This window comes from Anser brachyrhynchus, assembly GCF_964034855.1.
Source record: "Anser brachyrhynchus genome assembly, chromosome: 19".
NCBI classification, from domain to species: domain Eukaryota; kingdom Metazoa; phylum Chordata; class Aves; order Anseriformes; family Anatidae; genus Anser; species Anser brachyrhynchus.
The window spans coordinates 8039147-8064883 of record NC_137712.1 but is presented as its reverse complement, the minus strand read 5'-3'; the positions used below and the strand labels follow the sequence as shown (position 1 = coordinate 8064883).

Sequence of the window (25737 nt, the reverse complement as noted above, 5' to 3'; positions counted from 1 at the left end):
GATTTTTAAAATTCTGGGCTAGTCTGGGTCTTGGGAAAGAAGTGAGGAGCTTCTCTCAGAAGTGAGTACATGAAGCAGGTGTGAGCACCGAACATGATGGGATCTGAGGGGTTAGTGCTGCATCCAGGGAGCTTTGATGCTCCGGCAAGCCTCATGGATTGCAACCAAAAACCTATTACAAAGCTGGGCTGTGATTCCCCGAGGCAGAGGCAAACAGAGCATCTGTAGAGAGAACTGCTGCCCGCAGCAGCGTGGATGGGGGGAGCAGGGAGGTTTTGTCCAGTGGTGCAGCATTGCCGCTGCTCAGCACACAGCTCCTGCCCTGCCCTGCTGCTCCTTGCAGCCCCCGGGGAGGGAAAAGCAAATTATCCCGGGGACACACCAGTGCCCAGGGTCAGCTGCATCCTGCCTCCCAGCACTGCCAGGCAATGTTTGAAGGAGAACACGTCTTCCTTCTCTGTCGTCCATTCCTGCCTGCAGAAGATGCCCTGCAACGGATTAAAGTGTGAGCTGTTTGGCGCAGCGAACACAGTGAAACAAGTTGAATTTGGTGCATAACATCTTTATTAAACCCGGGAACGGCCTTCTTGGCTAGCAGTGGCCCTGGCTGCCCAGCCATGGGGCTGGGGCTTCCCGGGGTGCAGGCGGCAGCCAAGGCACCGCTCATCTCTGGTGAAACCTCGTCGCCCGTGGCCGTGGTGTCCACAAAAATGAGAGTGGAGCTGCTGCAAAAGGGTTGGCTGTGAGGAGCGCGGAGGCTGGGACACGCAGCCTTCTTCTGGGCAGCGGCCTGAACATAGGGAGTGCCACGGTAAATTGCACAACAAAAACAAATTAAAGCTGAGTGCCTACAGCAAAGCGCGTAAATCCGTACTTAATGGCCTGATTCCCAGGGGAGCGCAGCCCTTGGACCCAAAAGACTTGCTCTAGCGCGCGATTGTGGCCTTTAGTTCGTTTTTGCACATTTTAATACAAAGTATTTTAAGTTTCTTGGTGGCTTTGCTAATTTAATTTAGACAGGAGGCGGACACGTGGGTGGGTGAACTCGTTGGCTCTTACCCTTTGCAGTCAGGGCTCCTGGCTGTTAACTACCCCGTGGTGAAGCAGCAGCCAGCTCCTGGCGTGCGGACGGTGGGGTCCCACGTGGAGGCAGCCACGTGAGAGGCCAGGGACGAGGCTCTGTCCTCACCACGTGTCCGTGGGCAGCACCAAGTAGCAGTAATCCCAATGCAGGCTTTCACAAAAGCAGGAGGAGTGGGGCTGAGCTGAAGAGGATCAGCAGGAGTAGTTTACGGGCTGGGATGTTACTCAGAGGTATCCCTGACACAGGTGAGGCCACGTCGATCTGTGGATTTCAGAGTCTCCGATACAAAAGCAATTATCAAGGACCCAGTCCGGCCCAAGGGAATTGCAGTCCCTATTCCCCTTGATTTGGATAACCACGTTTTTTTTTAAAATTATTTTTTTCTCCCATTTTTTTTAGCTGTTTTTAACCTGAGCAGTTTGCTACTGGAAGCTAAAGGTTTTGTTGCAAGGTTTCACAGCAACCGGTCAACTACAATAAAACGTTTGATGGAGAATAGTTAAAATGAATTGTTTTGACTTCCTATTTCATTTTGGTAATGACAAAATGTTTTGTTTTGAGCACTGAAAAACTCCTGGTTTCCACATTTTTTTCCCCAGCCTAATTTGGATGGATTTTATATTACATTAAAGCATTAATTTTAAATAGTTTGTAATAGCAGAATGATTCATATTATATCATTTTGATGTCTCCATATGATTTTTTTTTACACATTTTCTCATCTGTAAGAAGGTTTGAGAACCTAGGCTGTTGCCTCCAATTTGGAAGAGGAATTCCCTGTAAAAATTGAAGTTTACTTTTCCAACCTCAGCTACTAGTTACTCCCAGCAACTAATCCTTCACCTTCTCCAATTATTAACCACCCTTCTTCCCTCTGTCTTTACCACTCCTTCCTCATTCTTTTTTTCACCTCCTGTTCTCAGTATACTAAGTGAAAATCTCCTGTACCCAAGGGAAGAGCAAAGGTGCAGAAATAAGCCATGGTGCAGCTGGAGGGGAGGGAACAGGTCTGCAGGCACACCAGGGCTAGATTTCCTTCCAGTGGAATAAGCTCCTCCTATCCCCTTGGTCCCTACATGTATATACACACACGTGTGTATGTATGTTTGTGTATTTATATATAAAACATCCATTTCTGTCCAGGATATCCTTGTTCTGTTCCCACTACTTATCCCCACGATCCTGTCTCCCAAACCAGGGAATGAGCTGAAGTGGGACATGAGAGCACCAGAAGGGAAGGAGGGCAGGTGGAGAGAAAAAGGAAGCTGTAAGGTGGCGAGGTCGCCTGACTTTTGCACGTCAAAAGAAGGGGCAAAAAAATCTTAAAACGCTGCAATCTGTCTGTCACTCAGGATTGTTAAATGTCAGTGGAAAGAACACCTGGAAAACTTCTCCAGGCTTGTTTTGGCTTTGTCTTCACAAATACTGTAGATGGTTATTTGAGAACAGTAGAATTGGAATATAAGCAAACATACCCATACACAATGTACATTTATATTAATATATATATTTATTTAAGCTGTAGCTTCTGTGTTTGTTAGCTCCCAGTGAATTCCCTGCATACACAGATGCAGCTGGGAGCCCCATAGCCTGGCACTGCTCATAGTCCTCTAGGAGAACTTACCCTGGCTGGTACCTGGGAGCCGGTGAGACTTGGCACAGCTCAAGCCCGTTTCGTTCCCTGCCTGCAGACCTTCCGGGGCCGGTGGAAGGGCCAAATACCTCTGCTTGTGCAATCCCGCCCCAAAGACCTTGCGAGTGTCTCCTATCCTTCACTAGCAACCGTGGCAGTCGGGCGGCCGTGCTTCATTTCCTGCAGAATTTCAGCTGCTTCGGTATTTATCAAGAGCATCTGTTAAACAATCTGGAGGGGAGCGGTAATGGTGCCATTAGCGCGCGCGTGAGGAGGGAGGTGCTCAGCAGCACCGAGACCAGACGAGATGAGGCTGTGCGCTGTGCGTTTGGGGGTGTCATGACCTTGACTTCTTGTCGATGAGCGATGTTATGTGTCTTGGAGCAGAAATGACGGTGGTAATGGTGCTCTGAATAGATGTGTTCTGGTCACCGGGGCTGGATAGGGATGCAGGGGATGGATCATTAGAGAGACAGAAACAAGCAGCATCTCCGCACCGGGTTCTTGCAGAGGTGCTGTCCCCAAGTACAGGGAGAAAACACACGGAAAACGATGCAGGAGTGTGTACCCCCTTCCCCTAAAGATCATCCTTCATCTGGGGCCTTCTTTGCCCTCACTGACTTGGCACTTGCGGGCTCCGTAGAAGTGAGCAATAGTGCGCGTAAGATATGAACTCTACTGAGATGATCAGTAGCATGCACAACACGTACGGCCTTGTGCAAAACCCTTCTGCAAAGAAGACAGCTCAGGAGCACCCGCAACGGCCCCAGCATTCATCTGCAGGGCCCCAGCCCTAATTGCCAGGTTGCTTCCACAGCCTCCCTGACCTTCCCAAATTTCCAGGCGTTCCCTGCAACAACAACAGAAGCAGCCCAACGCCTCTTGCTCTGGGTCTGGCCTCATACTCCGCAGGGCAGATGTATCGCGGCACAGCGGTGGCTATGCAGGAATCCTCTTTGCCCAGCAGCTGCTACGCAGAAGTACTGAACAGACCAAATCCCCCGTCTTTGCCCATAAAAGCAGCCCTGATGCAAGCATACGGTGCCCACTGATTGCTGAACGGCGTCTGCAGCGTGCCGGCAGCCGTCCCACTCCCTGTCTGAAACGGAACTTGGTTCTACCAGTCGGCAAAGTTTTGTTGATGTCAGATTTTCTTTTGATTTACGCATCTACACGCTTATGTAGTCCTAATTCATTTCTTCAATGGCCCTTCAGCTGTTATATTTTTGCTTGTCAGGGTGCTTTTTAATTTTTTTCCCCTTATAAAAATATAAAAACATTTAATGAGGAAATAATGATATTTTCTCATGTCACTGACTATTTTTCCTGTCATCTTTGATGTGCTTGTAACGTGGGCGGACAGATTATTTATGACCAGGGAAATTAAATATTATTTCACTTTTTTTTTTTTCCTAATGCAATCTGTGTCATCTTCCAGTTCCCAATTTCTTTCCATTAAAGTTATTGTCTTTGCTGTTCCACTTGACCGTTTGCTGTGGGTTTTGTAACAGCGCTGCCAGAAGATGCAGAAAAACATAATGGAGAAAAGAAATGGCATAATTTGCAGGAGATACTTTTCTCATCTCATTTAAATGAAGACAGTTTGTTCCTGAGTGTCAAAAACATCAAGAGCAACAAAAATATGGAAATTGGTAATTTCTTGCACTAGGAATACTTCCAAAAGGTTTGGAGATTCTGTTTGATTCTAGCAACTACTAAAGATGTGGCCAAGCCAAACTTCCAGCATAAAATATCTTAAAGCCTCAAATGATTGAAAATCTGGGCATGAATTTCTTTTTTTTTTTAAAGTCTTTGGCCCCAAGTGCTTCCCTCATTTGCTACCAGAACGTCTGCAAAACTGGGGCAGGGATCACAATCCCCAACATACTCCTTTGTCATCTGGGTGTTGGGGACCCAAAATAGAGGTGGGCAGGGTGCGTGTGACAGCCCAGCACCTCGGATCTCTGCTGTTAACACTTTCTGGTCCCCCTGTGCCCTGGTGGCATGGGATGAGACCGTGGGGCAGGAGCCTTTGTGCTTCCAGCATCTACCCCAGCTAGAAAGGCTCCACGGAGGCTCTGGGATGGGATTTTTCTCTCTCAGGTGAGGAGGGATTAACCTGCTGGTCTGAACGCATCACCGGGGTTTCTTCAGGGAGGACAGGACAGGTGAGCACCTCCGGAGTTGATTCATCTCTTCCCTCTGCAGTAGTCACTTGTTTTAGGAACGGCGGAATCGCCTTTCATGGGTGCTGATTTCTCTATGGACCACAGAGGAAGCCCGTACAACCAGCCAGGTGTTGTCCATCAGCTTTAAGGTGTCTGAACTAATGGGAGCGAATTTCTAGCCATTCTTTCCATCTGCCCTATTCCTATTTTCAGCCATGACAGCTGCAATACCAGTCTCTCAAAGGAATCAGAGGTGAACCTGAGGCTAGCAACCTTAAATGTTGGAGAAATAAAGAGGACCCTGACTGGTTTCATCCCAGAATATTCTTGCCCCATAGCTAGTGTCTTCTCATTTATCTTCCCAGTCGTTCCTCTTGCTGCTGGTGTATTCAGTAGTGTATTTTGCAGAGGAATATTTTTCGTGCTTTCTTTTCAGTGTCATGGCTTTGTTTCATGGCTCCTAGCTCCATGTATCAAAGCCAAATCCAAATAGCCTTATATCACCTTTCTTCTTTTTCCTTTTTTTTTTTTCTTTTTTTCTCTGCACATCTCTGCAAGGCTGCCTGCTAATCTCTTCTTTTGCAAAGATTAGAAAACTAGTTTTTCTTTGACCTTTCTGAACAATCAGGATGTTGGAGTCCCCAAGATGGGTCTCCATTATCTCATCTTTTGGGTTGCTGACAATGATTAGGCAGGACAAAGGATGTGCTCAGAGCATTGGAGTTTCAATCCGTCCTTAGGGAGTACCTGGAAATAAAAGCAAGTGGAGGGGGGACAGCTCCAGCAAAAAGAAAGGTTCGACCTTTAGAAATCATCCTTGGCTGGTGCTTTCTCACCTTTCCAAATATACATAACTAAGATCTGCAAAAATAGGTCTCTAAGTGCAGACACCTGCATCTAGATCAATTCCCCAAAAGACTGCTCCCCCAGCATGTTCCGCTGAAATGAACACTCAGGACTTTTGAAAATGAGGTCACAAGCAGAAGTGTAATTTTAAACTATTATTTTTGTTTATGATGTATCTAGCCATCTAGCAATCTATCTGTGTGCCATGATCTTTACAAGTTTTTATTCAGGAGTAGGTTACCCTTGTGCAACAGCTCAGAGCAAGGGATGACTGATACTTCTGCTGCTCACGATCAATCTACGAACAGAACCGTGGCTCTATAAGGCATGATTTCTTCTCCTGCTCTTCTTTTTAGTAGTTGATCATCTGCTGCTTGCCTTCTCCAGGGATACAGAACAAGGGTTGCCCATGTAGGGCTGGGTGAATTAGCAGCAGGTAAATTTCCAGGAGCTGCAAAGCTTTCTGCCTCCCGCCCGAGCATGCACGGCACAGCAGTTTGTTTCTGTGGATTCAACAGAGCAGTGCATAGGCAAGATCCTCATGTTTCTCACGTAGACTGGTCGTTTAACATAGACCAAAGAACTGACCAAACAAGCCAAGAGTGGATTTGTAAAATCCTACACTTCTGCCTTACTACTACTCCTCTTGTACACTGAACAGAGGAGAAACTAAAGTGCAGATAAGCACCATGAGAAGACCATGACCGTATGGTATCTTGCACAGCTCAGAAAGCAGAGGAATATGTATGCACAGTTAGATTCACAGTGGGACATCCATGTGGGCAGAGAGAGAGATTTAGGCTTCTCACGCAGCTGTTTTCTGCTCCTTTAGAGCACCTTGCCAAACTGCTGCAAGGGAAGCTAGGGCAATGAGAAGATTCATTAAGAGAAAGTGAGAAAGTTTAAAAAAAAAAAAGATTTTTAAAAACGGGCTAACATATGAAGAATGGCCTTTGTGAACAATTCAGTCGTTTATCATTATTTCATTGGCATTGTATGAATTATAAATTCCAGATTATAATGGAGTAATATCTCATCTCCTTTCCCCCTCAATGGGCACTGGATAGATGGCCAGGTGAGCTGCACTTGGACCAGCAATGCTCTCCAGAAGTCGCTGTTCACCTCAAACTGCTTTCCTGAGTTTCTTTTCAGTAGGTGTATGTTGATCTTTCAGTGGTCTTTTCCGGAGGTGGAAATTAATGAGAACTTAGAAAACAGCTTTTATCTTTTTGGAGACAATTTACTTTAAAAAATTTTGTTCTAAGTTTTCTTCTGCTGAAAAATAGAAGGGTGATGGACAGAGAAGCATAGAAAATGAGAGCTGAAGCCAGTGTTGCTTTGCAATTTATCCAGGGACTAAGGGCTAAGTGTGCACGCAAAGTGCTATAGCAGCTCAGATGACGGGTAGCAGCGTGCTAACGGGACATAACTTGCCAACATTCACTTGGGTGTTTCTGTACTTAAACAGACACCAAGTTGTCTGTAAAAGAAGAATGGATGCACAGCCGTGATGAAAATGGGATTTGTCCCCGTCAGATCTGATACTTCAGTTCAGAAGGCTCTGACTGCTGCAGTGTTCTTGTGCCCACAGAAGAAGAGTCAACTCAAGTGCATTAGCAGGGTTAGAAAAGAAAAGGATTGTGGCTGCAAGAGATTCAAGTAGCTGTGAAATCTGCTTTGAGAGGTAGAACTGTGGTGTTTACTTAGCAGACTATCAGGATCTATGAGAAACTAACAGTAGCTATAAACATCAATGGACCAGCTTCCATGCATTTTGATTTCCAGTTATGTTACACTTTGGCTGTGTCACAGCTAAAATAAGAGGTACTAAATAGAATGGCTATTATTGACATATTATTAATTTGGTGGGAACTTTTTTCCAATTTTCTGTTATGTGTTTATTTCCATATCTCTTCACTACTCACAGACAGGTTCCCTTCCCTCTCCATAGCGGTTTAACACCTGCTCCCAGCTTACCTGCCAGGGGGATGGAGGCCTGAAGCATTTGAATTTTCAGAAACAGAGATCTCGGAGGTATGTGAATGTGAATGTATGTGGAAAGGAACATCCCGTCTTAAGGAGAAGGTTCCACGGTGCACCATTAGGAATTGCTGTAGAATTATATTTTCCTTTGACACATGATTCTCAGTTACACCATCCTTTCACTCATAGCAAAAGAAAGGTGTACAGAGGAGGAGGAAAGGAGGCTAGGAGGCTTAAGCCAGCTTTGTGATCCTTGTACCCCAAGGCTTTAAAGAAGCCTAACATCTGCATTTGAAGAGGTCATTCTACCCCACCTTTGTTTCCCAAGTACAGCGTATTTACCCGGAGCTCCACAGAGATCCAGGGCACATCCGCACAGATGCTGATAAAAGGCTAGCAGCAACAGAGAGATTATTTTGTTTGGATCTGAGGTTTTCAAATAAATACACCTGAATCTAAATCCTGTCCTTTCGTAAGTCAGAGGGTTAAAGCTTTTCATCAAGGCAACGTGCTCCCCAAGCAATCTGCATCGAAGGCTCTCTGAAGCAAGAGGACGTTGTTGACCCAGACGTCACTAACTTCTTTGCTCCTGAGAAGTTCTGGCTGCCGATAAACCTTTGTCCTTTTCCTTTGATTAGCTTTACTCTGGCTATAAATCCCATTTTGTTCTGTGCTGTGATCTGGCCAAGGAAGTATTTCTATTAACCTGGAGCAGCTGGGGAGTAGCTTGCTCTTGGTGTCTGGAGCTTGCAGGCCTGAGCGTCCTAAAACACTAACGCTTTTTTTCTCTCAAAGACCCAAAATAACTGAAGGAAATCCATGTTCTTTCTGCGGTTATTTTGCTAGCTTGGAAGCTGGCAGAGACGTGTGGGCAGACTGTCATTAACCTAAAGATGGCAGTCATTAGAATTTTAGTCTAAAATCTGCTCTCTGCACAGCCGCCGTGCCCGGCGTCTTTGCTGTGAGCCTTCATTTATCCATTCAGAGAGTGGGAACGTACTCCCGCTACTTTCATTACCCAATTGGCTTTAATTAAAAAATCTGCAACACCTCCTGTCTTTGAGAGCTCTGAGTTTGGTATCCGAGTGTCAGGGGCCCTTGTAACCGAGGGCGATGGCATTCAGCCGTAAGAGCAGCAATTTCCGCGCGCTGAGGCTCGATGGGCTATGCCGCATTAGCGCGCTGCTCTCATTCGCATTCATTTGCAGCCAGGTGTGAGTCCCTGAATCTTCAGCGTGTCTTCAGCCTAAAGGAGGAAATAGTTCACTTTTACCCCCATCTCTTTGTGCTCCGTTATGGCATTTATTAGGGCATTCACTCCGAGCTGTCCCACCCCGAGGCGGTGTGGCCTTGCCAAGTGCACCAGCCCTGTCAGCAGGGCACCGCAGCAGAAAGCTCTCCCCGTCTTTGCCTCTTGCCCAGGGTCTGTGATGCTCCTCTGTATCACACAGGTGTACAGTGAGTACCAAACATGCACAGCAAATGTTAAAAACCCTCATTGCCAAAGGCAAACTCTGTAGTGACTAACCTCTGGGGGGCTTCCGGGTTTTGAGGTTGGTATATTTGTTGCTTTCTGTTCTCTCTGCTCTCTCCGAGCCTTTTGCCACGTATTTTCTGTCCCTTCACCCTCTTTCCTATGCTAGCTCCCCACTCTGCAAAGCCAGTGCCCTCAGCCAGCAGCACTTTATCTACTACCAGTGTAGTGTGTCCTAGAAAGAATTATAGCATTGCCTTTCTCTCGACAGCTAGGTCATCTCTCAGTAACATGCAATAAGCTGTACTTGGGCCAAAGGAAATGGGTTTAGCCTGGCGGGTAATTAATTTTCTCAGGGTTCAGTTTCCCACACTGAAATTGGTCTCAGTCTGATCAATTAGAAGAACATTTCGCAAACGAAACTGATTATGAATCATGGGTTTCAGTTCAGTTGTGGAAAACCTGATACATGGCTGTTGGAGCAAAACGTAGAGAGAAGCCTCAGCCCATTTATCCCAGCTGGTGCCGAGAAGTGAAAACAACATAAATGCACACACGCCCTCCCTTCAAGGAGAAAAAGGTGTAGAGACTCGACCAGACCTCCCCATCCTTCCAAACACAGCCCTTAGACCTGCCCAGGAGCTGCCCCCGGGCTAATGCTCTTCTGGGGCCACCCCTCTGAGTGCGGAGGAGCCTTAGCTCTGGCTCCCTTTTGCCTCTAGACATGCAAATCAAAAATGGAGGAGAGTTTTAAGATGAGGAGCATCCCCCAGATGCCTTTAATTCAGACATAATGGTTTCAGACAACCAAAGGAATGATCTCAGAAAGCTGAGGTCTCTGTATCACAGTCATCTTCCCCTTCCCATTTTCCTTTGCAGGTAATAGTCAGAGAAATGATAGCAGCCTTTTCAATTGCAATTTAGTTTTTAAGAAAACGACATTTCCATTTCAGCCAGGAGCAAGCGTACAGGATCTGTCTTGCACAGTGGGAAGAGCTACCCCCTGCTGCACTGCGGAGAGCACTCTCCATCCATCCTGCCTGCTCTTCTCTCTGCCCCAGGTACCCCTTAACACTGAGCAGGACTCCTCACTGCTGCTGGTTGTTTCAGACAGAGTCCAATTTAAAAAGAAATCTAGCTACTGTTTCTTTAAAATGTGTCCAACACCTTACTTTAAAGGAAATAAATAACTTCTAGAGTTCAAATGAAATTTTGCTGAGAGCCATTTTTTTCTCCGGAAAAAGCCATGACACTAAACTTTGCAGTCATCTCAAGCCTTGAACAGTTTTTCATTTGTGTCAGATTAACAAAGTTAAAATTCCCTCTCACGGACTCGGCATTTAGAGGTATTATACTAGAAGTAGCTTAATAACTTTCACTTTAAAAAAAAAAAAAGGCAAAGGCATTTTTAGCACCATTCAAAGTAAACAAAGAAAAGGAATTTCACAGAGCAGGACCTACTGAAGGGGATGAGCTGCAGCTAGAGATGGGGACCAAGGCTGGGCCTTCCAGTGAAACGAGTCTGAATATCAAAAATCCATCAGCTGAGGTCGCAGGCAGTGGTCTCCTCTGGTTTTATACATTTTAACTGGGGCAAGCCCAGGCAGTGCCTGAGCAGGACACAGTGCAGTAAAAGTAAATTAATAAAAAGAGGTGCTGCAGAAAATGGTTCTCAGAGGGTAGGTGTGTAGGATTTTATATAGTTCCTGTAGGTTTTCATATAGTTCCTTTTTCCCCTGTCTTACTAACCTAGACCCTTCATAAGGAAAGAACTGTATTTGAACAGAAACGTCTTATTTTGTGGTTGAAATATATCTCTACAGATATATAATATATCTATGTGGTTGAATAATCTGTTTGTTATCTCGTGTACTGACTTCTATTCATGCTGGAGAAGTGCATTTGGCACTTGGAGGCCTGCGATGCTCACCAGTTGCTGTAGGAGACACTAGGACGTTGGCTCATGCTTGAGACAGCTCTGTCACCAGCATGGTTATTCTTAATGAACGGAGTCTCATTGTGCCAGGGAAGTGGAAGTGTTGATTGTAGCTTTTAGTAAAAAATACGATGCTGTTGTATACCTTGAAACTGAGGAGCCAGACCTGGAACGTGACAGAGGACAAACCTGACAGATGTATATTAGCAAGTGCAGAGGACTGTCACTCCGGCAGTAACCCCTGCCACGGAGGAAACGTGTACAGAAGCTGTTAAGGAATGTGTAAAGATGAAGTTGCCTAACTGAGGAATCAAACCTAAAATAGTATTCTGGCTCCAGGCTCGCAGAGATGCTGCTTTTAAGATGCAATGGAAAACTGATGTCCTGACCTCTTGTGGTCACTAAATATATAGTGCCAGATTTTCCAAGCATATGATTGTTTTCAACACGCTGTCTCCTTCCTAAATGTTGATTTGCTTTACTGAATAATGTTATCTCCAGAGCCCTCTTCACAATTTCACCAGAGCAGAAACTTACTCAGTGTTCTCAGTTCTTTTGTGGAAGGTACAATGTGACACAGTAGGAGTTCTCCACCCCCTGACAAATGCCAGAGCACCCTGCAATACAGCCATCGACAACGAAATAATATTACTGTATGATCTGTTGCTCTGCATAGCTTTTTTCAAGCATTCCTTGGAAGCAGGACTGCCTTTTAGGGCATGTGAAATGATCCTTGAATGTAGTTTGACAATCAAAGTTCAGAAGCAACAACAATATCTTTTAGAATGAGAAGGTACAGGCTAACTGTAAGCATTTATTTTTATCATTGCCTTGAAATGTTTCAGGACATGTTCAGCAAAGAAACTATCCTTGAAGAGCTGGCATAAGTTGTAGGGCGAAGTATCTTTTGCATGGGTGTTGGCAGTCTAAATTATACAGGATTCAAGCTTCCAATATATCTTATGGTTATTGTCTGTGTCTAGTGAGTTTTGCTGTAAAGAAATGATGGGGCTGGAGCCAACCATCTGGCATGACCACATGGGAAACCAGACTTTGATTCACACCTCTGCAGGCTGGAGTCAGATGCTGGGAACATTGAGGACCTGACTGTAGGACTTAAAAAACGTCATTTTTCACTCTGTCTTTGCCTTGTGCTATTGGGGAGCTACAGGTACGAATACGGCCAAGTAGGATAGCCACTGAAATTTCAGAAGAGGCTGAAAGCTTTGAGGAGGAATAGCTGGAGTGGATTTAAAGACAGGGAGAGGAAAAAAAAAAAAAAAGATATTAATGTGGTTGATTTACTGTATTTTGGACGGGCTTCTGTTTTTTTTTTCTAAAGAAGTAGTCCCTGTCGACAGCTGTAGCAACAACGTTAGATGTGGTTTTCTTGTTTCTATCAGGCTGTAGGATTTATTTCTTCATATGGAGATGTGAGCTAGGGGAGGCTGAATACTATTCATGTGGGTGGATTACTTGGTGATGTTTTTCTTGTAAAAATGGAAAGCTTGGTGTTTGCTCTGGCCATGATAAAGTGGAGATGCAACCCAAGCATCCTTCCTCCTGCTCTGATAATACCCCGATCGGCATAACCTGTGATTCCCATCCTGTGCTCCGTGTGCCTCCAAATTCATAGTGAACGGGATGCTTCACAAGGTGTCTGAGTAAGTCACTTGTCTTAACAGGACCACTGAGCAACTTAGATAATGCTGCTTGGGTTGGGAGGTTATGGATAACTCGAAATCCAGTCCAGCAGCGGAAAGGCAGCAAATAGGGGAAATGTGAGACGGAGCGAAACAATCACCGTGGTTCCAACCAGCGAGCACGTTTCCCGCTGTGTACCGAACAAACCAAAGTCAATGGCATTGCACTTCGGGAAGGCCAGCTAAGGGAGAGAATGATAGGAATGGAGCTCCGTGGTCAGAGAGGTCTGGGTTGCTGCTGTGAGGTCATCACGGGATGAGGCGCAAGTGCTGTAAATGAAGGAAAAAAAGGCAATTTCATACCATAATGCACTGTGCACAAACAGTAAACAGATACTTACCCTCTGAATGTTTTTGTCTGAGATGGGGAATAAAGCAAAAACAAAGCAAGTCAGGAGCAGAAGCTGGCCTCTCCTGTAGCAATCTGCACTGAACCGTGTTCAAAATGGCCACCCGGCCATCATGTTCTCAGAGGAGAAATGGTGCAGAGCGCAGAAAAAAGGGGGCAGAGCTGTATCAGAGGTGAGCCAGGCTCTTGGTTTAATTCAGTTCTGTTCCTGAGCCAGCCCAGACTGGTTTTGCCACAAGCCAATAAAGTTTCGATAGTTTATTCGAGACCCAAACGTTTGAAAAATGTCCAAGAGTTGCGTGGTGACCTCCCTGCGGTGCCCAGCAGCACTCGGAGGACGTTAGCACCCGTCTCCTTCCCTGCCAGAGTCCGGACACCGCTCCGGTTCCTGGAGAAACCACAGCCAGGAGGCAAGGTCAGCCCCGTGCCCTGTGTGTTGGGGGCTGCTGACACGTCCGTGCTGAGGAAGTGGGGATGAGTCCAATCATTTCGTCCTTCCCCAAACAAGAAATGAAATGGAAATGAAGTGACCACAACACAAGGCAATGTTCTACAAGTTCTGTTTCCATCTGATATTTCAAGATAGCCGTGTCATATTTGGCTTCTAATATCGGTGAATTATTTATTCAGGTTAGGGGACTGAAATAAGCTGTAGTGACTGCTCGGTGCTTATTAGAAACTATCGGGAAGCAACTGAGGCAGGGTCTTACTGTATGATTTTATTACCGGCAGCTTCAGTGGTGAGGGTGATGGAGGGCAGAGAGGAAAGAAAGAAAGAAAACCACTCCGGTTACCTGGACATTGTGGTTATTTGGCACCTTCAGCATCGTACGATGCAATGCAGGAGCAAATAGGACGAGGTTGGGTTTATAGTTCATTAATTCCCTCACGTGCATGGTAAATCCCCACCAGCTCCTGTAGTTCCTCCCCCAGAGCACGGTGACTCCTGACCAGGGTGTCTGGGTCGTATTTCAAAGCAAGAACGGAATAATTCTGAGGACGGTTATCTCCTTTCCAATCTGTGGTCAGATAACATCCCTGTGGCAACCACTGCAATTGCCTGTGTGGAAAAGGAACGTTCAGAAAGTAATTTAATGTAATGGATTGTTTAGCTTCCTTTTAATTAAATGTAGCAGCTGGAAACAAGAAGAAGACAGTTTTGTATCACCAACCAGTTCTCTAATTGCAGGCGTCCTCCATAGACCCTACTCGGTGTACTGCACTTTCAGTCCAAGTTTAAAACCCATCAGTACTGCTTAAACACCCCAAAACATGATGATTTTTTCCACCTTTTCGTGAAATATTGCTCTGGTTTGTTTTGTTTTGCAATGTCTCTCTCTCCCCAAAAGTCAAGCTGCTGGTGAGAGATTTGTGTCCCAGCAGCTCCAGAAATCCTCTCAGAGGATCCCGCAGGCACACCAGGGAGGAGAGCGCTCGGGTTCCTTGGGAATCTGTCCTTTTCAGGGGACTAAACGAGGAGCTCCGACTGTTTATTCCCTCCAAATGACTCTGGGTTTTGAAGATGACTGAACGCATTGATGTGCCTTTCAGCTGAGCCCCTTTCATGTGAGCACAGAAGGCTCCTTGCAGGTTGGATCGGGGCAGTGGTGGCTCAGATGGCCGCTGCAGATGTAAGGGGTTCAGGCACGGAGCTGGGAGGAGCAGGGCCTTCAGAGCAAGACCATTTATTGTCACCCTCTGCTCCTTAATTTTGAAATGGAGGCTTCTGGCAAATGTTATCAGCTGGAAGAACTGGCTCGGGGTAAAAGGGTCGAAGCTGCTGGGTTACAGCAGCAGGATGAGCAGGGTGCTTACTGTCCCCACTGCATATTCAGTGAGCAGCCTGGGGTGACAAGCTCAATGGGATCATCGGCCGGGTGGGTGTCTGCAGGTGACATAAAGCCACCCTGGGTGAGACACCGTCCTCCACAGGTGCCTGGCTTTTGGATTTCTCCTCTGCCACCCTCGCTCCCTTCCTTCCTTTCCATTTCAGACAGGTTTTGCGTGTACAGGTAGAAGCAATGGTTTTTGTGAGATTTCCCTCAAAAAGCTTGCTACGAGGGGGACAGCCGTACACCTCTTGGCTTGTCCCTAAACCTGGCTCATTACCCAGCACCCAAGGCAGGAGGCCCGGTGGGTCCTCCTAGCACCACTGCGCCTGTGGCCACGGGGAGTAGCTCGCGCTCCTCTCCTTGGTGGATCCCCATGGATTTCCTGCTGGCCCTGCACAAGGCTAGGGACAGGTCTGGAAGCAACATCTGCATTAGTGGGGAGCTGGGCCAAGGTGCTGCGAGTTTGCCAAGCAGTCCTTTGGCCGGGGTGTGAATCTGCACCTATTGCAAAGCGTGGAGAGCTATAAGGAGAAGACGGTGCTGACTTGCAGATTTATAAAAAAGGCTTTTTAAGATCTCTAGTGGGGTAACTTGCAACTGCTAAATATACTCAAGGAGAAATACAGCCTGATCATTTCTCTCCTCGGTCTCACTGTGGTGCTTTGCATTTTTCCTCTTGAGAGGAGAAGGCAATGCTGGCTTTGGCAGGGGGAAGGCTGGGGAAGCAGCGGGTTTGGTCTGCTGGCTGATAACGTCACCAGGTGCCTCATCAAGGCTTTTTCCCATTCTCCTGTCTTGATCCTCAGGGAAAAAAAGAATTGAGAGGGGGCAGGAGAAGATGAAGGAAAGGACAAGCGAGGGCTTTCTGCGTGTGGAGAGGAGGAGATTTTGACAAACTGGGTGATGGTGGCTAGGGAAAGGGGGGAACAGGCAAGTAGTAAATGAGTTTGTGTTCCTGGCTGCTGAATAGCCCCAGGAGGTTCCCAGCAAGTCTGCCGCTTTTTTATTGGAGTTTTGTGCCGGAGTTATAAACCCTTTAAATGAGTCTAGATCATTAGGGAAGCTTGGCTGATCACTGATGAAAAAATATAACAATTAAAACAAAGGGCTGGAAGAGGGAAGCAGGGGGAGAGGGAGCTGGGGGTGAGCGATTTTAATACTTAATAACAAATACTAATAATGGTGCTGTGTTGGGGACTAATTAAAAGTTTCTAAAAAGAGAGAGAGGAAGAGAGTGGAATTAATCTGGAGTGTTTTGTCTGGCAGCTTCCATGAGCGCCTGAACAAACCGCCCTGGCTTGGAGCACGGGCCAAAACGTTGGAGTTGAGCAAAGCTCTGGAGGTAGATGGATCCGATCCGTGGTGAGCAGGGCTCAGACATCTGGCTGCTCTCCACTGCTGTGTGTTTTGGTGTCTGACCCCCTCTGGAGCCACAAACATCCATTCTGCCACATGGAACAAAGGGGCTGGGAGGGGGAGCTGCTGGCTGGTGTCAGGGCTGGGCTGCAGGTGAGATGTGTGACCACTCTCCTTCTGCCTGTGCTGTCTTCAGGGACACTTCTACCCCTACAGAGAGAAATGTTCCCAAAGGCGACAGCCTCACATCTGCTTCCAGCTGTATCCAGGAGGCCAGGGCTAAGGCAGAAACCAGCACGCCTGCAGCTACAGCTGCCCCTAACCAGTGCACAGGGGGCTGGTCAGGCTGGGGCCAGTACTGGGGCCAGTATGGGATCAGGCCACTTGCCTGCAGTTTCAGCTCAGCTGTTATCAAGACCCACCACTGCCAACCTGTGTGTTACATCCTTCTGGATAAAAACCTTGTCTGTGGGTGACAGCCAGCGCCAGACACGGCACCCCTTCCAACACCTTGCTCCTTCGCTTTGTCATCCGTGCAGGCAACTCTGCGTTTTAATTATGGTTGCTTTTTGCTGTTCTTTATCTTAATTCAGTCTGACTTGCTGACTATTTCAAGGGAGATTATGTCTGGGAAAGGCCTTCCTGACCCGAGCTCTGAATTGTGCAGGGAGATACGGAAGCCGTCACCACTGGATGTGCCAGGCAGCTCGGGCCTTGGGGCCGCACAGATTGCAGCAGGGACGGGGTATGCAGCGGGGCTGGGGAGGGCTGCAGTGGGACCAGACCCCTGGAAGGAGCACACAGCAAGAAAGCCAAGGGGCTGGGTGCCTGGCAACTAGAGCAGATGTCTAAGAAAACTGCCCCATCCCGTCCCATCCTGTCCTGCCCGTCTTGTCCTGTCCTGTCCTGTCCTATCCGGGATCTGATTTTTTTTCCCTGGTAAAGCCACACCAGACAAATCCAGACTCGTGATGCAAACACCAGCAGAGCCCCCCAGGTCCCTGGAGGTGCTCTTGGAGAAACCCCTGGTGGTCACAGACAACTTTGCCCCACCATCACCCACTGGGCTCTCGGCATTATTCTCCTTTGCACGGGTGTCCAGGTCCTCAGACAGCCCTCGTGGCCGAGCAGCATCTCAGCTTGTCTTCTCATCCTCTGCACAAGGCAGCTCTGCCACAGCTCTCTGCTTTATATCATTTTAGCCCCACAAAAGAAGAGCTAAGGTGGCTTACGGTGGGCCTGTGTGTTGTTTTGCTTGAGAACTCAATCTTGGCTCTCGTTACAGCCCTGAAGCGGCCAGCAGCAAGCTTTGCTATTCAGCGCCAGGGCTGGATCTGTCTGTAAATACTTCCATTTCAGCAGCCTCTCTCGAACGTGACAAATTTGCTATGAGGAACCTGGCAGCAAAGAATTTTTTCCCCTCTCTCTCTCCCTCTCTGACAAATGTATAAAATGTATTAGCTTTTCATGTTCTAATTTACGATATAATAAACTCCTCCGTGCCCTGGCCTCTTTCAGGGATGGGAAGTGAAGCGCTCCCCTCGCTGCTCTGGGGAAGCCCTGCCGGGCGCTGCGGGAAGGAGGGGATGGAGGGAGGGATGGGATCGGAGGGAAGGATGGTGTGCAGGAGGAAGGGGAAGGGGGTGCAGGGGCAGAAAGGGGAACAGGGGAGTTTGAGGACCTTTCCATCAGCTGGTTTCTCAGTTTGCTGGGCATCATTTGCTTCCCCGGGGGATTTACACGGTTCTGCTGTTGCTTTATTGCTCCTGGTGCGTTGTACATCGTGCAGGAGCTTCTCCAAGTGGCCGAACACTGTCCACACCCAGACCTTCGAGGAAAAGGTTGATAAACTGCAAGAAGGGAGCAGGTCTGGGCATCCTCATTCAGGTCAAAAGGAGGGGAACACAGGAGTGGGATGCGGAAAGAAAAAAGATTGATTCACTTGCAGTGAAGGATTTGTTTCACAGGATCGCTTAAAAAAAGAAAAAGAAAAAAGAAATTCAGTCAAGTCCAGAGGACCAGCCTCCGTGAGTGTTTGTGTACGCTCCTGGCATCATTACATGCTCCGTGTGTAACAGAAACTGGAGCTCCCACTCAGACCTGCTTATTCTGTAACAACCCTGCTTTTCTTCCCCAGCTTTTCCTTCTGTTTGCTTTGCAACTCCATCTGAAGGGACCTTCTGACAGGGCAGGGACCTTATCTTTATTCATGAGGCTGCCAAGAACTCGAAAAAAAACACCTTTTGTTCATTTAATGAAATTGGTATTACTAGGGTTGTGTGCTTCTTTTTCTTCCTTCTGGATAAATGATTGTCCAATAGGTAATTTTTTTCTCAAGTGAACAGATTTGGTTCTGGTGTCTTGTTACTACGACCAGGGAGAAAGGGTTGGATTTTCGTAGATGATGTATATACATCCATGATGAGCTGGTAACTTTACACTACATAAGGCTGCTGTAGAGTGGACATCTGATGACTTCGTAAGGCTCAGAATTACATAAAAAATTGAGAGAAGATGGTTTTCCCAGGAGAAAAACAGCAAACAAAAATGGGAGAAAAAAATCCTGGAAGTGGGCCGGCAGTCAAAGTGAAGAGAGGTGGTCCTCAGGAGCCTGGTCCTCAGCTTGGTGCACGGCCCATTTCAAGAGGTGTCCAAATTTAAGGGGTTTGAATAACCCAACTCCCAGATCAGACACTTGGAGTCTTCAAGCCAAGTCTCAGACTTTTCTGAGAGGTTTGAAACTTCTGGTTGACCTTTGTTTATGTCGGTTCCCCATTCACCAAAATATTTTTGTATCCTCAGCACAGAGCTGTGGGTTCAAAGCTGAGCGCATCTTTCCACCAACTGGCTTTTCTCCTCCAGGCCAACCAAGAAGGGTTTAAGCCAGTGCCTGGGAATATAGGAGCAGTCTCTATTAGTGTTGCAAATTATATGGATGCAAAGGCTGCAGCTTCTTGCAAGCTTAAAAAGAGCTCCCACTCTGCCGTAAAGCCAGAGAGCCTCTTTAAATTGCAAGGTCCTTGCTTAGATATCTCACTGCGGGCAGCGCATGTCCCAGTCCCCCTTCGCACCATCACCACCTGCCGACCCGTGCCTGTAATCAGTCCCTCTTCTGGGCTTTGACCAAGCTCACAAGCAGCAATTTCATTCTCGAGTCCACCGCAGGAATCCACCGGGACCTTTCTGGTCTGTAACAGCAACACTGATGAAGCAGCTTTTTGAAATCCCAGCTCGTGCTAGGAGCCTGTCCGTGCAAAGCCCGAGCACAGTGACTGCAGTGCCGAAACAGGGTGAAAATATCAGGACTGTCAAAGCCACGAGCCTCATCTGCAAGGATCACCACAACCCCACGTGCTCCCTTCCCCAGAGGACACGGTATTTTCTAATGCTGCACGGGTACTTCAGATAATGCCCTGCCCTTTCTCTGTCGTATCAACACCAGCACGGCCGAGTTATCACTGCGAGGCCTCCTGCGCAGCGGGGCCCATCCGTCAGTCCCCCGGGACAGGTTTGCTGGAGGATTATCTCAGGTGAAGGACGCAGGGAACGTGCCTGTAATGCTCTGGGATGGATCGGCTGCAGGATTTGCTTGGGCAAGTGATAACGGTTCACGTGTGTAGGGTCCTAGTGATGGATTTGGAGTTGGATTGGCCTGATGGTGAAGTGAAATGGAGCCTGTCAGAGTATTTTTTATGAGAAGTGACTCTTCCCAAAGCTTCAGGTACAACAGGAGTTGCTTAGGTGGGACAAGGGTGCATCCAAAGATATATAAACCCAAAGATAAAAACCTGGAGGTAATTAATGCCATAGGATTTCTCCAGGAGAGAAGCAACATTTCCCAATCAGCCCCAGCAATGGCGCTAAGCCTTACCCCAGCCCTTGTCCTCAAACCAACAAGACTTGTTGCTTACAGAGTTTCTTGTGATCCTCAAACCAGCTGAAAGGCTGGCTTGAGTAATTAAAATGCTAATTGGAAATTCACCATTCATCAGAGGAAATAGCAATGTGTTTCTTCCTTTCTCTCTTTTTTCTTTCTTTTTTTTCTTTCCTCCAGCATCTTCTCTCTCATGGTGGCAGATGTTGGGGTTGTGAATCCATTGTCTGCCAGAGACACAGCAAAATCCTCTTTCCAAACTAGTTTCCCATATTTTTGTTGATTGTCTGCTTAAATTAACCTTCTCTAATGAGATGAAGATACGCAGGGTATGTCTGTAATTTGCTGGCTAAGAAATTAGTTAGTATGAATATAACACATCCTGGTGGGTGACGGGGATTAGAGAGCTCTGTGTGTACCCAGGTGGAGGAGAAGGTGGCGTGTATTTTTAATGCAGGTTTGCTGATGATGTGAGGGCTGTCCTGCCTGTACACACACATTTACAGGCTTTGCTCAGGACTGCCAGAAACAACAGCTTGCCCTGCCCTCTGTGAAGGCATTTACACGGGTGCAAAGTGAGCATTACGGGGGTGCAAAGTGCAGCCACGCCACCCGATTTCTGCACCGCTGTGCAGAAGCATCCCACGTTTGCACAGGGGCACCTCCAGCTTGCTGCCAAGCCTCCTTCCAACTAAAAACAAAACGTGGTCAGGATGAAGGATTCAAGGAGACATACCGGCCCGTCAAAGAGCCACCCTTTCCACGAAGCATTACGGGGATGAGCCTGCGTTTCCCTGCCCCGAAGCGGCTTTGCAGTCGGGTTCTCCTTTGGCTCGCTGGTTTTGGCGGCGTGCGTGCCTGTGGCTGTCCTCTGCTGGAGAAAACGGGACACAGACGGGTTTAACGGATCGCCTGAAAGCCCTGCAGGCTTCTAAAAGAAGGTGTCTGCTCAAAAGGATCTGTCTGAAATTTCTCAGTTGTCACACAGCACATGGCTGAAATCCACAGAGAAAGGCGGATGCCTTCGAATGAAAGGGTTCAGGTTTCAGATGGGGATTTTTCCTCCCCTCCGCTTCCCTGCTCCCCCATGTCTCCATGCCTCGCACTTCAAATATTTGGATCCAAACGTCAGGTTTCAATTCTGCTTCCCCGACAGAACAAAATGACCCGCTGGGGAGCACGACGCATCCACGCCAGGGCACATCCTCACCTGGTTTGTAACCTGGGGACGGGAGATCAGATAATTGCACGGCTGGCAGCTTCCAATATTTTAGGGGTAATTTATGGTAATAGGTGTTTGAAACACTCTCAGCCCTCAAGACATTAGCGCACACCTCCGCTTTCATAAAAAAGAAGAAAAAAAAAAACCTTCCTTTGTTTTCATGCTGAGCAGATAATCTGGATATTGTGTGTCAGATTCAATTTGAAGGCCATAACAGAAAGACAAATAAAAACCTCCCTCCCTGCTACCCCCATCAATTTTTTTTCCTGTGTTTGGATATTGTGATAATGGATTTGTGTCTGCAGGACCCGCCGGGGGCTGAGAGCCCCTGAGTTTGTGTATATGCCAAACATGTTGCAGTTATAATGATGCGAGGACCAAAGAAAATGAGTTTTGCTAAAGTTCTTTCTAACAATATCCGTTGCTTTAATAGAAGATATTATCACTGTTTGTGAATCTCGTCACATGTTAGGCCTCAAATCAGATGTGTTTACAGCCCCGTACTTTAAAAAGGTAGAAGGGGAGCACTATTAGTTTGACTTTTTTTTTACATAGTTATTGCAAGGAGAAAATCCATTTACTTGGGTTCGAGTTCAGACGGGCCTGGATCAAAAGGCTAAAGTTATATCCTGAAATTTGGGAAGATTCATATCACTCATATCTGGGTCTGTGTTTATTAGCTCAAACGAAACAAAACACAGAAAAAGGTGAGCAAACAAACGCACAAACAAAACCGCAGCTAGAGCCCGGAGTCCAGCCCTGCATCTGGAATGAGTTCAGACCTGGGTACAAACTTGTAATCCACTTTCTCATTCTCCCTAATTGTCATTTTTGTTGGATGTGTGTCTAACATATGCCAATTACTTGCTTTTTCATAAACACAGTCCTTGCCCAAAGGTAAACAAGACAGACGAAACGCGAGGCAAAGGATGGCCCTGCATTACAATTTCCCTGGCAGCGAAGGCGGCTTAGGAGGATCCTGCCCTTCTCCAGCCAATTCTTCCCTTCCCGTGCTGCAAGCTGCCTTCCCTCGGATACATCCGTGCAACTCTGTGTACGGGCTCAAGTGGATCAATTCTAAAAGATTTATTCTTAAATGTGGCCCGGTGTCAGTACTGCCCTCAGGCAGTTGCCTCGGTGTATCTGGAGCGGTAAATTGAGTTGCAGAGTGGGAAAGCACAGCCGGGGTGGGAAACTCGGCTAAATTGGCTTTCCCCTGAGAAATTACGATGTGGTTGGATGTGCTGAGCTGGAGCTGTGCTCGTCCGCACCCAGGCAGCCCTGGCCACGGCTGGGGGCAGCTGGGGGATGAGTGCTGGAGATGGGTGGGAGCGTGGGGAGAATGAAAAGGTTGCTGGCAGGTGGTAGGAAAACCTCGGGGCAGCGTTCTGGGAAGGGAAGAGGGGGCTCTAGGTGGCACCCAGAGCAGCCAGGTGAGCTCAGAGCTGGACTAAGGGTGTGGGTTCTCCATGGGTGGCCCTCGGAGATGGGGCCACGCTGCAGCTTCGCTGTCAGGGGCTGGAGATGGGAAAAGCGAGGGGGAAACCCAGAAGCAGACACGTAACACAGGGGCTGGTGCCTGGGCCAGTGCCTCCCCACCCTCATTAAGAAAAATGTATTCCTTATATCTAATCTAAATGTACCCTTTTTTAGTTTAAAGCCATTACCTCTTGTCCTATCCCTACACTCCCTGATACAGGTTCTCTCCCTATATGACCCACCCCTGTGGACCTGGGTGCCCCATGGTGCTCTGCTTTTTCCTCTTCCTCTTGCTCAGCCCTGATCACTGCTAGTCGTAAGCAGGTTTGAGAGAGGTTGCCACCGATGTAGTCAATTAATTCTGTTTGCCACTGTGACTTTTGGGACCTGGCCTATGAAGAATGGGGTTTGCCAAGCTGTACATCATCCTCTCTGTTCTGCATTTCTAATATAAAGGAGAGTGTAGCCTGGGAGGGATACAGGTTCGCTTCTTCAGCATCATGAATAACATAAAGGAATCCACTTTTTCCAGCTATGTTCTCATCTCTTTTTTATTATTTTTTTTAACAAATACTGGAGTTAATCCCCCCTCTTTTTGGGGAGTGGGAGGGAAGGAGTTAGGTTTCATTCAAAGCCTTCACCCAGGCCAGAAATCTCAAGTGGGGAGGCAGAGGGCTGACATTACTGCAAAGTAATCATATTCCTCAGCTAGCGTAAACTAGCTTCGTTCTGACAATGTCAGGGTAATTGGCATGAGATGTGAATCAGGTCGTATTCAGCCTGAGAATGATATCAGTGAAAATGTTCTAGTAGGAGGTGAACATCAAAGAGGAAAAAAAGAAATCAGAGGAAGGTGCAAAATAGAGTTACTTTACCTGTAACATCAGCATTCATGTCCTGCAAAATTACTACAAGAAAAGCGAGATACAGAGCTGCATTAAACGGGGCTTCTTGTCCCAGGGAAAATATCAAGTTTTGCCTTCCTTTTTTTTTTTCTTTTTCTTTTTTTTTTTTCCCATATCAAATCTAGGTGAAAATTTAGAAGTCTGAAGGGTTTTTTTGCAGAAGAAGCATAAAGAAGCATTTCTTTTCAATATTCTTATTTTGTGGTCTTTCTGGTCATGTTGGTGTTTTGGCTTAGTTTTTCCTTAGTTGAAATGTTGTAAGAAAACACATTTCAATCGGGGAAAAAATAAACAAAAATACTCCCCCCCCCCAATAAAATAAATAAATAAAAATGACAGCACCTTCTCTTTAAAAAAGGAAAAAAGGAAAGGGGGGGAGGAAAAAAAAAAAAAAGGGTTTATTTAAACTGACCCTTTCCTGCAAACAGTTGTGATTTCAAAGAACTGGACTTTTGCAAAGAAAAACAGGCGTATTGAGAAGTACCCAGGCAGCTCTCCTGCCGCCACGGAGCCGCGTTGTCAGCGCACCTCTGTTCTCCAGGCAGCAGCACAGCGTCTGTGAAGAGCTCTGCTGCCGGCAGAGACAAGGACCCTCCCTGGGCTCAGTCCAGCACCAACCTTGAGAGTCGATGCCCGCATTGTGCGGAGCCCCGTTCACAAAGAGCTGCCTCTCTTCTCGCCTTGTTCTTTCATTCTCCCGGTGCACTGTAAAGGTCACTCTTCATGAAAGTAGGTATTTGCTCTTTGCGTTCAGGGGGGGGAAAAAAAGTACAACCCTTGCATATTACTGAGGGTTTAGGAGGCATTAATGGACTCTCTCTGTAAAGTTTCTTGGGCATGAATTCCTCTCTTACTGCTGTCACAAAGTGGTCAGAAATGTTCTCTCCTCCCTGCAGGTGGCGATGGCATGGAGGGGTTATTTTCTGGCACTGTTGCTGTTGCTCTTACATCGTCCCCGTGCTGGAGGCTGGGGTTTGTGCTGTAAAGCTTCAGCATCTATTAATGCACTTTATGTTTTCACTGAAGAGTTTATAGAAGGTGCTTTCCTTGGTCTCACTCTGAATTCCCTCCTGAGCCCACTGAGTTCAGGTTGTATTACACGGCTATTGTAAATTGGATAACAGCTGATCAATAGACACTTGTCCTGAAGATGAATGACCCTGTATTGGATGCAGGGCCGCCTTGGAGAGGAAGTTTAATAAGCTGAATTTGGGGCATAAAATGAAATGGCATAAATAAGGACGGCCAGTTGGGGTTGGCACTTTATGGTGCTGCCAGATCCTCTCGAGTCCTGCTTTGCCGGCAGCTCACCATGCTGCCAACTGGCAGCAGGCTTTGGTGGAAAAGTGGCTCAAATGGTTGTTTGGATGGAAAAAATGGAAAACCGCGGAGCTGGGGCTCGGGACTTGGGTCTGGGCCACCTTGCTGTAAGCACATGGGGTGAAGAGCTCGGTGCACGAGCTGAGCTGGGAGCTGCGGTGCAATCGCCTTTGGTAGCGGGGCTAAATCTGCGAGTCCTGCCTGATGAGCACAGAGCTCTGCCATCTAAACGGCAGGACTTACTCGGTTAGTTGGCAATTACAGCAGGATCTCAATTTCTGTGAGGGTCAGCCACTTCAGAGGAGTGTTTTCAAGAACTTGCTTGTCAGTGCAGGAAATTATGAATACAGTAGACTAAGTTTCCACCCAGTCTGATCAGTCTTGAGTTTAAATAATAATATTTCATCTTATTTAATGAACTGTCAGCCATCTCCTGAGGAAGACACTTTAATGAGTGGAGAATCATATCCAATGCTTATTTATCTAAGTCAGGAGCATAGATTTGATAACGAACTTTTCATCCGTGTGTCTGATTTGCGTATGTCAGGCCACTTCCTGAGCCCTGCGAGGTGA

The 25737-nt window shown here is 47.1% G+C and overlaps 1 long non-coding RNA gene across 19 annotated transcripts in view; it reads left to right on the top strand.

Annotated features, from left to right (window-relative positions):
• Positions 1–25737, top strand: part of LOC308180202 — a 272118-nt gene that overhangs the window by 142539 nt on the left and 103842 nt on the right. Inside the window, exon 6 of one of the 19 annotated variants that reach the window (XR_013940819.1) lies at positions 18703–24573. The exons of the other annotated variants lie outside the window; for them this stretch is intronic. This is a non-coding gene — a long non-coding RNA (uncharacterized lncRNA). The remainder of the gene's footprint in view (positions 1–18702; positions 24574–25737) is intronic. 19 annotated transcript variants of the gene reach the window in all.